Raw genomic sequence first — 14,474 nt, 5'->3', positions numbered from 1 at the left:
TTACTGGGCTAATGAGACTTAACATCTTATGTCTCAAGGTGTCGAGTGCAATTGTAGTGCCGTTCAGAATTTTTGGGTTTTTCAAGAATCTTGAGTGGTATTGCATTATTATGGGCAGGGCGTATCAACTACCATCAGCCGAACGTCCTGCTCGTCTCGTCCCTTATTTTCATAAATATTTATATATAAATAGAAACTTTGAAATAAATTCACATTCAGATTCAATTATTTTTATTCATCTATCTTCTTCTATATATATAAAAATGAATTGCTGTTCGTTAGTCTCATTTAACTCGAGAACGGCTGGCCCGATTTAGCTTATTTTGGTGTTGAATTATTTGTGGAAGTCCAGCGAAGATTTGAAAGGTGAATAAATAGGAAAAGCTGCTAAATTAAATAAAAACAACAATTTTTTTTCCTTTGATGTGTCCATACATAATTTCTATGAGAGAATTTATTGACGCACGGTTTGACAGTTCTGCTGTGAAACAATTTCATTACGACAGCAGGGTGCATATTTTACGAAGTAATTTTTGATGTTATATTTTTGATATATTATTGACAAATTCATATAAAAACATTATTTTATTTATTATATACAGAACAACGTCTGTCGGGTCAACTAGTAGATAATAGAATTTAAAATCCCTTATTGAACGTCAAAAATTACCACATTTTCAGTACATTATTTTGAAACAAAACCTTTAGGATACACATGCACTATATTTTCTGGATATTAATTGGAACTAAGATGAGAGTGTCGTGCTCGTTTGGGTAAGGTTCTTTAGGTAATAGTTATATTTAAATTTTTATTTTTTTGAATGTCCTCATATCATGGAATCTCTTTTGATATACGTTCACAAAAATCGTCACATTTTTGCTCTTAATAGTGATTTTCATTATTATAACACTAGATATAAGGAATTGCTTGCTATTAATTATATTAGCTTTAAGGGCAAATGTATACACTTTTACTATAGAGGCCCAACCAACTAATGTTCAGGCATCATCTTTAAATAAGTTAAAATGTTTTAGTAAAAAATGGCTATGTCATAAATCATATTACTCCACAGCTAAATATCCAAGTGATGCGACTGGGATTAGATATATGATTATTTTATAGCAATAACAATGACAGTACAATAGTGTATATGTCATTAAAAAGAGGGCAAAAAAAAGGAATGTTGGGAGAATTTCTTGCACCGCTTCTTCTCTCTCAGAGCGCCATTTGTTTCCGAAGCGGCAGGAAATTAAATGTATTTATTACGTCGAATACCGCATACATTATAGATCTTAAATTTATTGTAGCGTCTTCTGAATAGATTTAACATGTTGCATGCTAATTTAAATTAGCCATTCGGTTAATTTAAATTAGCATGCAAAATGTTGACTTAAAATTTAAAAAATTCTTAACACTATAAATTTTTTTGTCAATTAACCATTTAAACAGGAGTCTTTATTTATTTCTTTTGTTTATTTATTACGTTTGTCCTCCTATTCCATAAAAAAAAACAATGATTTATGAAATTACTTTGATCTCACGGCATCAAATCAATAGTAATACGAAGCTGACCGGGATTTAACATGGACCGGGAAAGTAACATGTGGTGCTCAATCTTCGCGGTTAAATGACAGAATGTGTCAATTATGCAATGCCACCCTATGGGAGATATATATATTTCAATTTATTGCAATTCCACATATAAAATCCTATAAAGATGTGATCACACTAAAGAAAAATTATGATGTAATGTAATTATAAAGTAATGGAATGAAACCTTTGACATTTCGGTGCCGCAGACTTCTAATGGTCTTTTATATGATTTCTGATGTAATTTTGTATACGGCGCCTTAATTGAATAGCAATCAACATCTCGTGTTACGTCAAACTTACTTAGCTACGACGTAGCACGGAGTGCGGGTTGCAATTGTATTAAGTTATAGTGCTTTATTCTGTATTGTATGGATAATACAATAAGGGTAAATAAGTAATAATGAAAAGTATTCCAGATTTTTATTTTTTAAATTGCTAGTAGAAAAATTAACTCACCTTTCGAACAACACTGCATAGATTAATTCATTTCTATTTGTGTGAGATATAGTACTAAAGTCAGTCACTGACTTAGCCCAAATAATGGTGAAACTGAAGTGACATTTGGCGGGGCACATAGTTCGACGGACAGGTGGCCGTTGGGGCATTAAAGTCCTCGAATGGCGACCACGTACCGGAAAACGCAGTGTTGGTAGGCCCCCCACTAGATGGACCGACGATCTGGTCAAGATCACCGGAAAACGTTGGATGAGGGCAGTGTGCTTTGGGTTAGGCCTTTGTCCAGCAGTGGGCGTCTTCTGGCTGAGGATGATGATGATAGTAGTAAAAAAGTCATACTCAAAAATTAACAAAACTTAGAATAATAACTGTATTTCTTAACTCTCTCGTTGGAGCTGTTGACTAGCCCAATTTCAAGATAGAAACTCTATCATTCCAGGGTTAAGCAAGTCAAAAGCCCAAACACGTTTCGAATTCGTTTCAGAAGAGCATCACGTTACCGATTAAGCTGGTCATATTTTAGTCGAGAGTTCAGTGGGAGTCGATTCTGCTGTGGAGGACGCGTATGGAACTTACTCTAGGCTGTGCAGGCGAGCAGGGGTGACTGTAGACTCTAGAGTCTAAGCTAACACTTAAAATACACAAATAAATTGTACCGTTTGTAAAGTACCTACAGACTACAAGCTCTAGTTTTGTTTGACAAGGTTACGTTCCAGTATCAACGCGCGTGGCTATAATATTTTGTGTGATAAAATATAACACTGTGAACGCAGTATTGAATTCCATTCAGTCGAAGTTCGAGGCAAAAGCTCGTTAAATAATGCGTAATGCGCTGGCTTTTTAAATCTTAGATATTAACATTTCCACCATGTCGTTGTAATGTTACATGAAAAACAATTACGACAGTCTTCTCAAGTAAGTAAAAAATCAGATATATCACGGGTATATCTTATATGAATACTTAATGATCATATGTGGTCCCAGTGTTTTTCTTAGTTTTTGTAGTATTATTTTTACAAAGTTTTGCTGCTTTTGTTTCAATTATTAGCAAAGTTTAACAGAACATGTGGTACGTCAACGTCACACATTGTTTGAGACTGGCCCGAGTACGCCGTCTTGGGCGAAGTATTCGTTCGCCGCACATTGCGACTACGCCTGCGGTATCTAGTTGGAATACAGCGGAGACCAATCCTGAATCTTAGAGTTTATCATATATTTTCGAATAATACAATTATTAACTTTTCTTGATGAATCGGAAAAATAAACTGAATTCAACGAATGTGCTTAAAGTATTGAATATTGTTCAACTACGTCATGTGACCGAAATATCGTTTCATCGTCGAGGGAATTATGATGTTTGAGACACTATCTTTGTATTCATATTGATAATGAAAATGCTGTTTGTCGCGCTTTAATATACTAACTCCACAACCAATATTCATGAAATTATGCACCCACTTTGTGAGATGTATTGAAAAGAATAAAGTGTATAATTATTATTAAGTAAGTATTATATTAAATATATCGTTGTCTTGTACCCACAGTACAGGCTATGCCTAGTTTGGGACAAGATAATTTGTGTAAAAGTGTGTCAATATCATTATTATCATCGTAAGTGTACATATAACGACTTTCTCCGCATTATTCAATAATGTAAACTTATTCAGGCAAACACCAAAAATGTGCAAGTGTTGAGTAAATCCCTTAAAACCGTCTTACTTTTAGAAAATGTGTGATAAGGTTAACTCCTTAAAAAGTTAAAAAGTTCCTAATATTTATTCTGTATATATATTCAAGTGTTCATTGTACAAAGTATTGTTTTATATAAGAGCGTTATCTCGCCATCAAACGTTAAAATTTGGCGAGTACAATATGTTTAGTTTTAACTTTGTACATACTGATAAATAAATAAAAATAGTTTAAAAACTAAAAAACACGCTTTAAAATTTATTTTTTATCCAACTTACTTTAATTACATGAAATCATACACCTCCTGCTTAAGGGTGGAGACCCTTGATGATAGATGCACATGGTTAACAATCAGCGGAGATAAAGGATTGTGGCCTTAACTACGGACAACATTTACAGGGTTCCAGGTATAGACTTGTGGACTTTGGACGATAAGATTCCACCAAGTTTCAGTGGTTGCTCGCACGGACACTGACCTGCAACACCTCCGCAAGCCAAAATCTTACCTCCAGCTGCACCGTTGATCTTACCTCCAGCTGCACCGTTGATCTTACCTCCTAATAACCAAAAAAAAATCTGCGGCTCTTGCTCATATATATTTGTTTCATAATAAACATACTTTAAGGTCCAGTATGGGTAGTTTATTTTAAATACCCCCGTAACCGTCGCAACGAATTATTTACAACTTGTATGAAGTAAGAAGAAACCTAACACCTTTACAATAGTATATTGCTCCGTTTGTAAACAACCCACTATTTTAAGATAAAAAGATACGAGCAAAACATGAACCTGATGCTAAGACAATAGCCCTGTCCACTTCAATACATTGCTGATGAGGATTCTTTTAAACCAATAACCTGAAACCTGAAAGAAAATTTATTGAAGTAGGCGTTACTTTGCGGAAATCCATAATTATCCAAATGATTTGAGTTTTCTTTAGTGTTAATTCCGCCAATAGTTGTCTTTAAACAATTCGTTAATTAACAGTTAGTATTGTAACTTGTAACACACTTGTGTTACAATTTAACACGTCGCCAAAATCTGGCACGAGACTGATTCTTCGACACTTCAGTCTTATTTGAGATTTCAGTCTCGTGCCAGATTTTGGCGAGTCAACACGTCCTGAGGATGCCGCGTGTAGAGGCGAAACACGTGTCGAATTGTTTAAAGACTTAACTGGTAATTGTAATTGTAATTGGTAGAATTAACATGAAAGAAAACTAAAATCATTTGGAGGAATACAACCTTTACATTATTTATAAAAATCTCTCACCCCACTGCATTATTAAATAAGCCATCGCTTGTATTAAAATATACACCAACGACATTTTCTTTACAATTAATGATATTACAAATTTGGTGTCTCCTGTGAGTACATTAGCAAGCTACGCAGGAATTTAATGATAATGACATCGCATTTGGCGTCAACCTACATATTATTACTTATACTTACATAGAAGGCGCACCATTATCCTTTATTGTGAAGGGTATTAAATATAAGGGCGTTACAGATACTATTATTACTAATAGTCCTCAGTTATAACGTAGGCATTTATACCCAAGTCAAGAAATATAGTGGCGGAATGAAAGTGCTCGAATCGTTGTTATGTTCCGGTTTGGAAGGACCGATGTTCATACATGCACATGTAACATGTCTATCCTTCATCTCACGTTGAATTGATCTGGGCTGGGTTGTATCACACAACGCGTTGAGGGCGTTAGAACGAAAGAAATATATTTATTAATAGAAAATAAAAAAAATATATACAAATTTCGTTTTGGAGTGGTTTGTCATAAATTGGTCACACTTCAGCATAATGCTGATTACTGTCGCAACCAACGCTGATCTTGCAGTGGGACCAACAAATGTCGCCACACACGAATTCCATAAATAGCGCATGCCTTTGTAGTAACTCGTCTAACACGTCATGTCTTTCATAATAAATATGTATGATTTATAACTTTACGGAAAATGTTGTTATAATATTCTCTTATCATACCTGCGTTAGCAGGGAAGTACTTTCATCGTCATGTATGTATTTTTATTGTTTGTCGTATTCTGGGGAGGGCACAGAAACACGCATGTCCCAGGGCAAACGAGGTAGTAACACCACGGCACCCCGCTCCACGCTCAACGTGGACTTTTGTAACATCAGGGGAATTCACTCCAATTTAAACGCCGTCCACCACTACCTTGAGACGGCGCAGCCGGCCTTGAGTTTCCTTACAGAGACGCAGATATCTCGACCTAGCGATACGTCATATTTAACGTACCCAGGGTACAAAATTGAGCACAATTTTTTGCCTCATGCCGGGGTATGTGTGTAAGTCAGGGAGGATATCTGCTGCTGCCATCTCGGCAATATCGGGGTTAGGGACATGTCTACTCTCTGGCTCCGTGTAGATTTTGAGGATGGCGTCCGTATCTATGCGTGTGCCTACAGGTCCCATAGTGGTAACGCAGAAACGGAAATACAACGCCGATTCGACGCCATTCCGCGGCGTCAGAGCTCTATACTGGAAGTACAGTTTTTTTTTTTTATGGAATAGGAGGACAAACGAGCGTACGGGGTCACCTGGTGTTAAGTCATCACCGCCGCCCACATTCTCTTGCAACACCAGAGGAATCACAAGAGCGTTGCCGGCCTTTAAGGAAGGTGTACGCGCTTTTTTGAAGGTACCCATGTCGTATCGTCCCGGAAACACCGCACAAGGAAGCTCATTCCACAGCTTTGTAGTACGAGGGAGAAAGCTTCTTGAAAACCGCACTGTGGAGGACCGCCACACATCCAGATGGTGGGGATGATATCCTAACTTGTGGCGTGTCGTGCGAAGGTGAAATTCGGCGGCAGGAATCAGGTTAAACAGCTCTTCGGAACACTCCCCGTGATAAATGCGGTAGAAGACACACAATGAAGCGGCGTCTCTACGCAACGCCAAGTGATCCAGCCGTTCATAGAGCACTGAGTCCCCGACAATTCGAGCTGGGGTGCACCAGATCAGAGATGACAGCAATACTCCATGTGTGGCCGGACCTGCGCTTTGTAGAGCGCTAGAATGTGGGCCGGCTTGAAGTATTGCCGTGCTCTATTGATGACGCCCAGCTTCTTCGAAGCCAATTTGGCTTTGCCCTCCAGATAGCCACGGAATTGGCAATCGCTCGAGATTTCGAGACCTAGTATTCCGATACTAGGCGCGGCTTAAAGAGAAGTGTTCTTGAAGAGCGGTGATACGACAAATGGTGTTTTTTTAGTGGTAAACGCGCAAACTTGAGTCTTCTGGGGGTTAAATTGGACAAGGTTCAATTTACCCCATTCCGCGACCTTCTCGAGAGAGGACTCGATAGAGATTTCTCCCAGCACTGGTCGACGATTTCCCGAGGGAGACCTGCATGGCCCGTGTATACGGCATCATCAGTGTTGTCATCTGCATAGAAATGCATGTTGGAGGTGTCCAACATATCATTGATATGCAGAAGAAACAGCGTAGGAGATAGCACACAGCCTTGGGGCACTCCAGCATTCACGGGCTTCGGGTTCGAGCAATATCCGTCGACAACGACCTGTATGCTACGCCCAGTGAGTAAGCTGGAGGTCCACTTGCACAAGCTCTCGGGAAGCCCAAATGATGGAACTTTTGAGAGGACAGTTCCGACAGAAAACTGTTTGGTGAGGCTCTGTTTTCATTGGACGTCAGGAAGTCGAGCGGGCCGGATGGCATTTCTCCAATCGTGCTCAGAACGTGTGCCCCTGAATTGACGCCTTACGCTAACGCACTTATTCCGGCACTCATATAAAAAAGGCGTAGTCCCTGACTCATGGAAGACAGCCCTTGTCCATCCAATCCAAAAAAGGGAGACAGTTCGGATCCGGCAAACTACAGGCCTATGGCTCTGCCACCCTGCTCTCCAAAATCATGGAGAGCATAATAACCGCCAGCTCTTGGTATACCTAGAGGGTCACCAGTTGATCAACGATGTGGACAGTACGGCATTTGCCATGATCGATCGGCAGGTGATCTTCTGGTATACCTAACACATAGATGGGTGGCTATCAAAAGAAAGGGGGAAGGCCTGGCAGTTAGCGTGGATATACCGAATGCCTTTGATCGTGTATGGCACAAGGCGCTTCTTGCTAAACTTCAATCATTTGGGCTTCCCGAGAGCTTATGCAAGTGGACCTACAGCTTCCTCACTGGGCGCAGCATACAGGTCATTATCGACGGTTATTGTTCGAATCTCGTGAACGCTGGACCCCAAGGCTGTGTGCTATCTCCCACACTGTTTCTTCTGCATATCAATGATATGTTGGACACCTCCAACACACATTTCTATGCAGACGACAGCACTGGTGATGCCGTATACACGGGCCATGCAGGTCTCTCTAGGGAAATCGTCGACCAGTGCCGGGAGAAACTTGTGTCCTCTATCGAGTCCTCTCTTGAGAAGGTCGCGGAATGGGGTAAATTGAACATTATCCAATATAACCCCCAGAAGATTCAAGTTTTCGCGATTACCACAAAAAAAAACCCATTTCTCGTATCACCGCTCTTTGGCAACACTGCCCTTACAGCCTCAAAGCCAAATTGCGGTTTTCGAGGAGTTCCTCGGGAAGAAGAAAGTTTTCTTCCACGTACTACAAAGCTGTGGAATGAACTTCTTTGTGCGGTGTTTCCGGGACGATACGACATGGGTACCTTCAAAAAAAGCGCGTACACCTTCCTTAAAGGCTGGCAACGCTCTTGTGATTCCTCTGGTGTTGGAAGAGAATGTGGGCGGCGGTGATCACTTAACACCAGGTGACCCGTACGCTCGTTTGTCCTCCTTTACCATAAAAAAAAGTATGTTTACACAGTTCTACTACGCAAACTGGATTTGTACTTAGAATTATCTCTATAACTTAATAAAATACTCAGAACGGCCAACGTTGTAGATTACTTGCTACGAGACTGACTTGGGTAGCCGATAGCGGTGCAGTATTGTCTCCGTAGTAGTGCCGTATTGAGTAGAAAAAATACATAGCTATTACGTGATCATGCGTGTCTCGTCACTGTCTTCATAACTTTGTTTAAAAGAGACAAAATACACATTTTCAAAAATAGTATATTGAGACGACTTATGGAATATCAATTGACCTAAGTTCAGCTCAGAGGGTTCAATAGTCACAATGGGCTTGGCACAGGGTTCAATTCTGGGTCCCTTTCTCTTTCTTATTTATATTAATGATCTGAATTATTGACATTGCCATTATTGACGATTATGAAATTGTATTGCTTGCCGATGATACATCTTTAACTTTTAGAGTTAATCGCAGGATATTGTATTTTGACGATAAGATTTTCTGTGATGATTAATTAATCATTTGGTTTAGTTAATACCAATTGGTTTAGTTAATAATCTTTTGCTATGCGGAAAAGCGGAAATAGTTTAAATTTACGTTGCCCAGGGTAAAACAGAAATTATTCATCATCATTAAATCATTCATCATCTATTGAAAGTCAAAAACTAGCACCCATTTGGAATTTTCTGCCTCAGACTTGAGAAGAACGGGCGCAAGAAACTCAGCGGGATTCTTTTTTAAATAAAACTTCGACACTTAAAATAGCTTGACTCGTTAAAAAGGTAATTTATTTTATAATAACCTTTACTACATAAACGTTTTTTAACAATTCTTGAGAATTTTGTAACACATTTGTTTTGAACATTTTCTGGGATTAAGTTGCAAAAGCATATACATCGCCCCACAAAAGAATTACTTACTCGACTTAGCCGAGCGGTGAGTATAACAAGTTTTTACGCCAGTATAATGTAAGTCAATGGCCTAAAGTATATAATAAATGGTGTGGTTCTCCCTCGTTTACAAAAAGTCGCACTCTTCCTTTATTACTTAAACCTTAAGCATGCCATATCTGTTCGTTTCAAAAAACCCAAATTTTCCGTGATACAGAGATATGTAAGGGAGGCCAAAAATATTAATTTTTGTCACGAGAGTGGGTCAGGGATAATAATACTCCGCTTATAGGAACGAGTCTATATTTGCGTTCACTTTTTCTGAACTTGCACTTCGCCGGTCTGCCGCTGTTCCTCTTGTGGGCGGCGTTACATTCAACGCGTCACACCGCACCGAACACTAAGTCTCTTCTATCTTCTTCTTCTTGGAACACTTCCACTTTTCACTACTTCTTCCTTTCTTCTTCTTTGCACTTTCGAGTCAGAACTAGAACTGCCGTAGGCCACATTTAGTACGGCTAATATACCCCCGGATCTATTCTATTTTCAAAATGATTCTCCCATTCCATCTTTAAATTTAAATTGTACTAGAAAATTCTTATAACTATTTCTATCCTGCTTACACGTTTTCCATCCCTTTTGTTCTGTTCGATTTGATCCTGAACTTACTAGAAATTTCCATTAACTTTACAAAACCCAAAAAATTCCATTCACTGGTAGGTGTATCGAACCCGGGTCTACAGCGTCTAAAGTAAACACTTTTACGCTAAAGCTACGAGTATTGCTGACGGAGCTGTTGAAATTATCAATGTGTTGAAGTTTGACAACTCTCGTCATGTACGTTGCTACACGATATGACGTTTGACAACTCTCATCATATACGTCGAAGCGTTGCTACGCAACATTATTATTGTCTATTTGTATTTTTATTTGTTTACACATGGCTAATCCGATCTGTATATAGTTTTACTATGTATTGTGGCAAGCTTCGTAACATTAACTGTATAACATAAACACGCTGAAATCTAGCGATCGAAGTGGCGTGCGTACCGTAATAATGTTATAAAAATGACTAGTAAGTCACGAATAAAGCTAAAGTTCCATTTGTTTAAAATGTCCTGGTAGTTCATTAAACAAGAAATGTGTCGTTAATGACTCCATTTATCAGACGCATTTCATTCTTTTTTGGTAAATTGATGAACTAGCAGCGTGGCGCCGATATGAAGCGAGGGCAATCCATCATAATCTGGTCTGTGGGGGATTTAACTGGATAAACGTCATTAGTATGTTATTGAAGCTAGGTTTCAAGATTAATTACTGGCAGGTGTGTTATATGCGAAGCAAGCATTTCATTTCATTGGTAATATGCAAATAGAACATGAACCTCTAGCGAACACAGTAGTTTTTTTATCGATTAAGAGTAGAAAGGAGGTTTGGCTCAGATGGTAAATGATCACCTCTATCCATACTTTCTTGCAACACTAGAAGAACTACATATGCATTTCCAGTATTTTTGATAAGTCTGCGCGCTTGTTTTAAAGATATCTTTTATCGACCTGAAAATACCAGGCAAAGAAACAGAACGGTTGCATGGAATAAAAAAGAGTGGGAGGCTCCATTGCACAGGATGCCGGCTTGATTATGGGAAACACAACGGCGCCTATTTTTGCCGTCAAGTGTTTCAGTCTAAAGGGCGCCGTAGCTAGTGAAATTACTGGGCAAATGAGACTTAACATCTTATGTCTCAAGGTGACGAGCGCAATCGCAGTGCCGCTCAGAGTTTTTAGGTTTTTCAAGAATCCTGAGTGGCACTGCATTGTAATGGGCAGGTCGTATCAATTACCATCAGCTCTACGTCCTGCTCGTTTCGTCCTTTATTTTCATTTAAGAAAATGGAAAGATTTTCTTAAAAATTGCTCCGGAAAACACTACACAATCGATAGAAAAGTGTTCTGAGATGGTGGAATCAATAAGGAATCAAGTCAAACAGCTCTATGAAATACTCCTTGTGATAAGCCCTCCAATACAGCGCCATATTTTGGCGTATCGGTTACTAGATAGTTGACCATAGTTGACCGATTTACCCTTTTTCACTAACGACATAAGCAATAAAATCGCCGTTTTTAGGAACTAATTAGCAACAAAAAGCTACAAATTTTGATACTTTGCCACTGCTACCTTGATTGAGCTCTCCAATACTACAGATAACGCCAAGGCATTTATTTTCTCAAAATTGATTCCTTTAGAATTCTTTGATGTCATTTCTAATAACTACTAGATACTACTACCGCTTCGGAAACAAATGGTGCTCTGAGAGAGAAGAAGCGACGAAAGAGTTTCTAACAGTATTCTTTTTTTGCGATCTTTTCAATGAAAATATACAATATTGTACAGTCATTTCTATCGCTATAAAATAATCACAATCTAGTCCCAGGCTATCCGATCATTTAGATATTCAGCAGTGGAGTAATAGGATTTACGACAGAGCCGTTTTTTTATAAAACATTTAAATTTATTTATAGATAATGCCTGAACAGTGGCTAGGACTTTATTATAGAAGTGTATACATTTATCCTTAAAGTTATTATGTATCTTATGAAGCCTACTAGAATTAGTTACAAGAAATCCCTTATTTCTACTGTTACAATGATAGTGATCAAGTGTTAAAGTTCGCAGAGTACTTATTCACCTCAAAATCATTTTTTACCCTTTTGGTACCCTTCCACGTAAATTTGATCTAAGCAGATGTATTCGCGAGCGACTGTCAACGAGACATTTGAGTAATATTTTTTTTTCGTCGTACAAGGTGGAAAAAAATAAATATGCGTTATTGAGGTTTATCTGCACAAAATTGGGAAAGATTTTCCGAGTCTAGCACAGCCGGTACCTTCCTGGGGTAAAATCTCCTTAAGGACGGGTACAGTCTGTTTAGGGTCCATGTCATGGGGGATTTTCGATACTAAGCTACCGATACGTAGCGGCGCTAGGCCGCTACATAACGCCAGCTTTCAGTGCCGGTATGATACTAATCTGGTCGAGCCTGGCCAATGGGCCACTGCCTGCTTCTACTACGACAAGGTAAATGTGCCTTGTCGTATTAGAAGCAGGCAGCGTTCTTCCACATCGAAAAGCCCTAAAAAATATATCTAGCATTCGCATACAAAGCTTAATTACACCACGTGATAGCTAAAGAATGAAATAAATCGTTAGGTTAAGCAAAGACTGTGCATTGCACCGGCAAAAGAAGAAACTTCCCCCATTTTAAACAATTTGTTATGTTTTTAAAGTGATAACCCTCACTTATATATATCTTGTATGCTTTGTTGAACTTCTAACGTTAGAGTGTTAGAGAATTTTGTTTGTGTATTTATCCTAGGAGTGAGGGTTATCACTTTAAAATCACAAAACAAATTGCAAGAGCGACATCTCAAGTCAATTTCCTAATATGCAAATATTGGGGTTGAGCAGGTTATCAACTGTAAAGAAGATCCTGTAGATGAAGCCACAACCTGAGAGTTCAAGAAAGCATACAAGATTTTATGACAATACGTCACTCGAACGGTTACCTCAGTTGGGAGAGCACTCGCACGGAACGCGAGAGGTCGTGGGTTCCAGTCCCGCAGTGTTCATAAAATTTTGTTTTCAAATTTTATTTGTGTTCCACATTTTGTGGTATTTTCGATGCATACATGCAACATACATAACATAGTTTCCGTTGAGAATATCTTTTGAATTGACGAACGTACGACGCTCGTTTATGAATCACTCGTCAACTCTCACTAAGATCTATCGATTTGCTTATGCAAATTTTTAGTATGTAGTTATATAGGAAAAATATAGGATGTTACAGTAGAAATATAATAAAAATAATAGCTTGTCAACTGATACTCTTTAAATAGTTAAATTAAATATATAGATTGTATTCATTTGGACAGGGCTTTTCAAAATTAAACTGGAATTGCTTGTGGTGACGTCATGTACCGGTTCGCCTCCTCCTCTCAAATATGTGCGACGGCAACGATGGCTGGTCCATGCGTCAACTCGTGAACGAATGCTGATTGTGGTGCCTGGTCGACCTGAGGTAGTTAGTAAGTCATTTCATTAGTTGGATGCGAATACTAATTATAACAGTAATCACGGCCATCACGAAGCATTTGTGTAAAATATTGAATTCAAGCTCTAAAGGTTATTAAATAATTCACATTTGAATATTTTATTTTAAGCTTTTTAAATTGCAAAATGCTCATATTATATAGCATGGCAACATCTTACAAACTAATTTGTTATATATAAAACAGCCAATGTAAAAAAATATTTTTGATTTAAAAGAGTAGCCGTTGGGTTTCTTGTAGCGTCTTCTCACTTTTTCCGAAGATATGGTAGAGCAATTTAAATTAAACATTTAGAGATCACTATAATAACTTATACTATTTACTGTATTAAATTAATTTGCATAAATTAATAGCGAAACACGTGAAACTTTAACTTTAAGATTGTGCCATCGTAAAATACCATGTTTTTACGCAAATAAAGAATTTGATTGATTGATTGATCAGATCAGATTAAAATTGCTTAGTGTATTTGAATAAAGTTTATTTGACTTTGAAAAAAATAAACTGGTGATACCCAAAAAAAGATTGTGTGTTTTTATGAAACCACGGTAAAAGTGAAACTTTTTTTCACATTTTAGACATTTAACTAAAAATTTTTGGAATAATATTCCATTAAGGGTATAGAATCGCTTTATCAATCTTAATTTTATACTTGGAAAATTGGAATGATAATGGGAAATAATAAAAACAAACAAAATAACGTGGAGCACTGGCACAAATAAGTAATAGTCTATCTACACTACACGATCAGGTGCTGCGAACTATAGGCGCCGCCCGACCGTCACGCGACATGCAACACACAGACGAAAACTGACTTTGAGACGATGTTATAAAAGTTACCCTTTAAAAACACTGTGCTAATGGAAATGTATTTTGCCTTTTTTAAAGATACCCG

This window comes from Leptidea sinapis, chromosome 21, assembly GCF_905404315.1.
Source record: "Leptidea sinapis chromosome 21, ilLepSina1.1, whole genome shotgun sequence".
Classification (NCBI taxonomy): Eukaryota; Metazoa; Arthropoda; class Insecta; order Lepidoptera; family Pieridae; genus Leptidea; species Leptidea sinapis.
The sequence above is the reverse complement of the archived record's forward strand: the minus strand, read 5'-3'. Positions refer to the sequence as shown.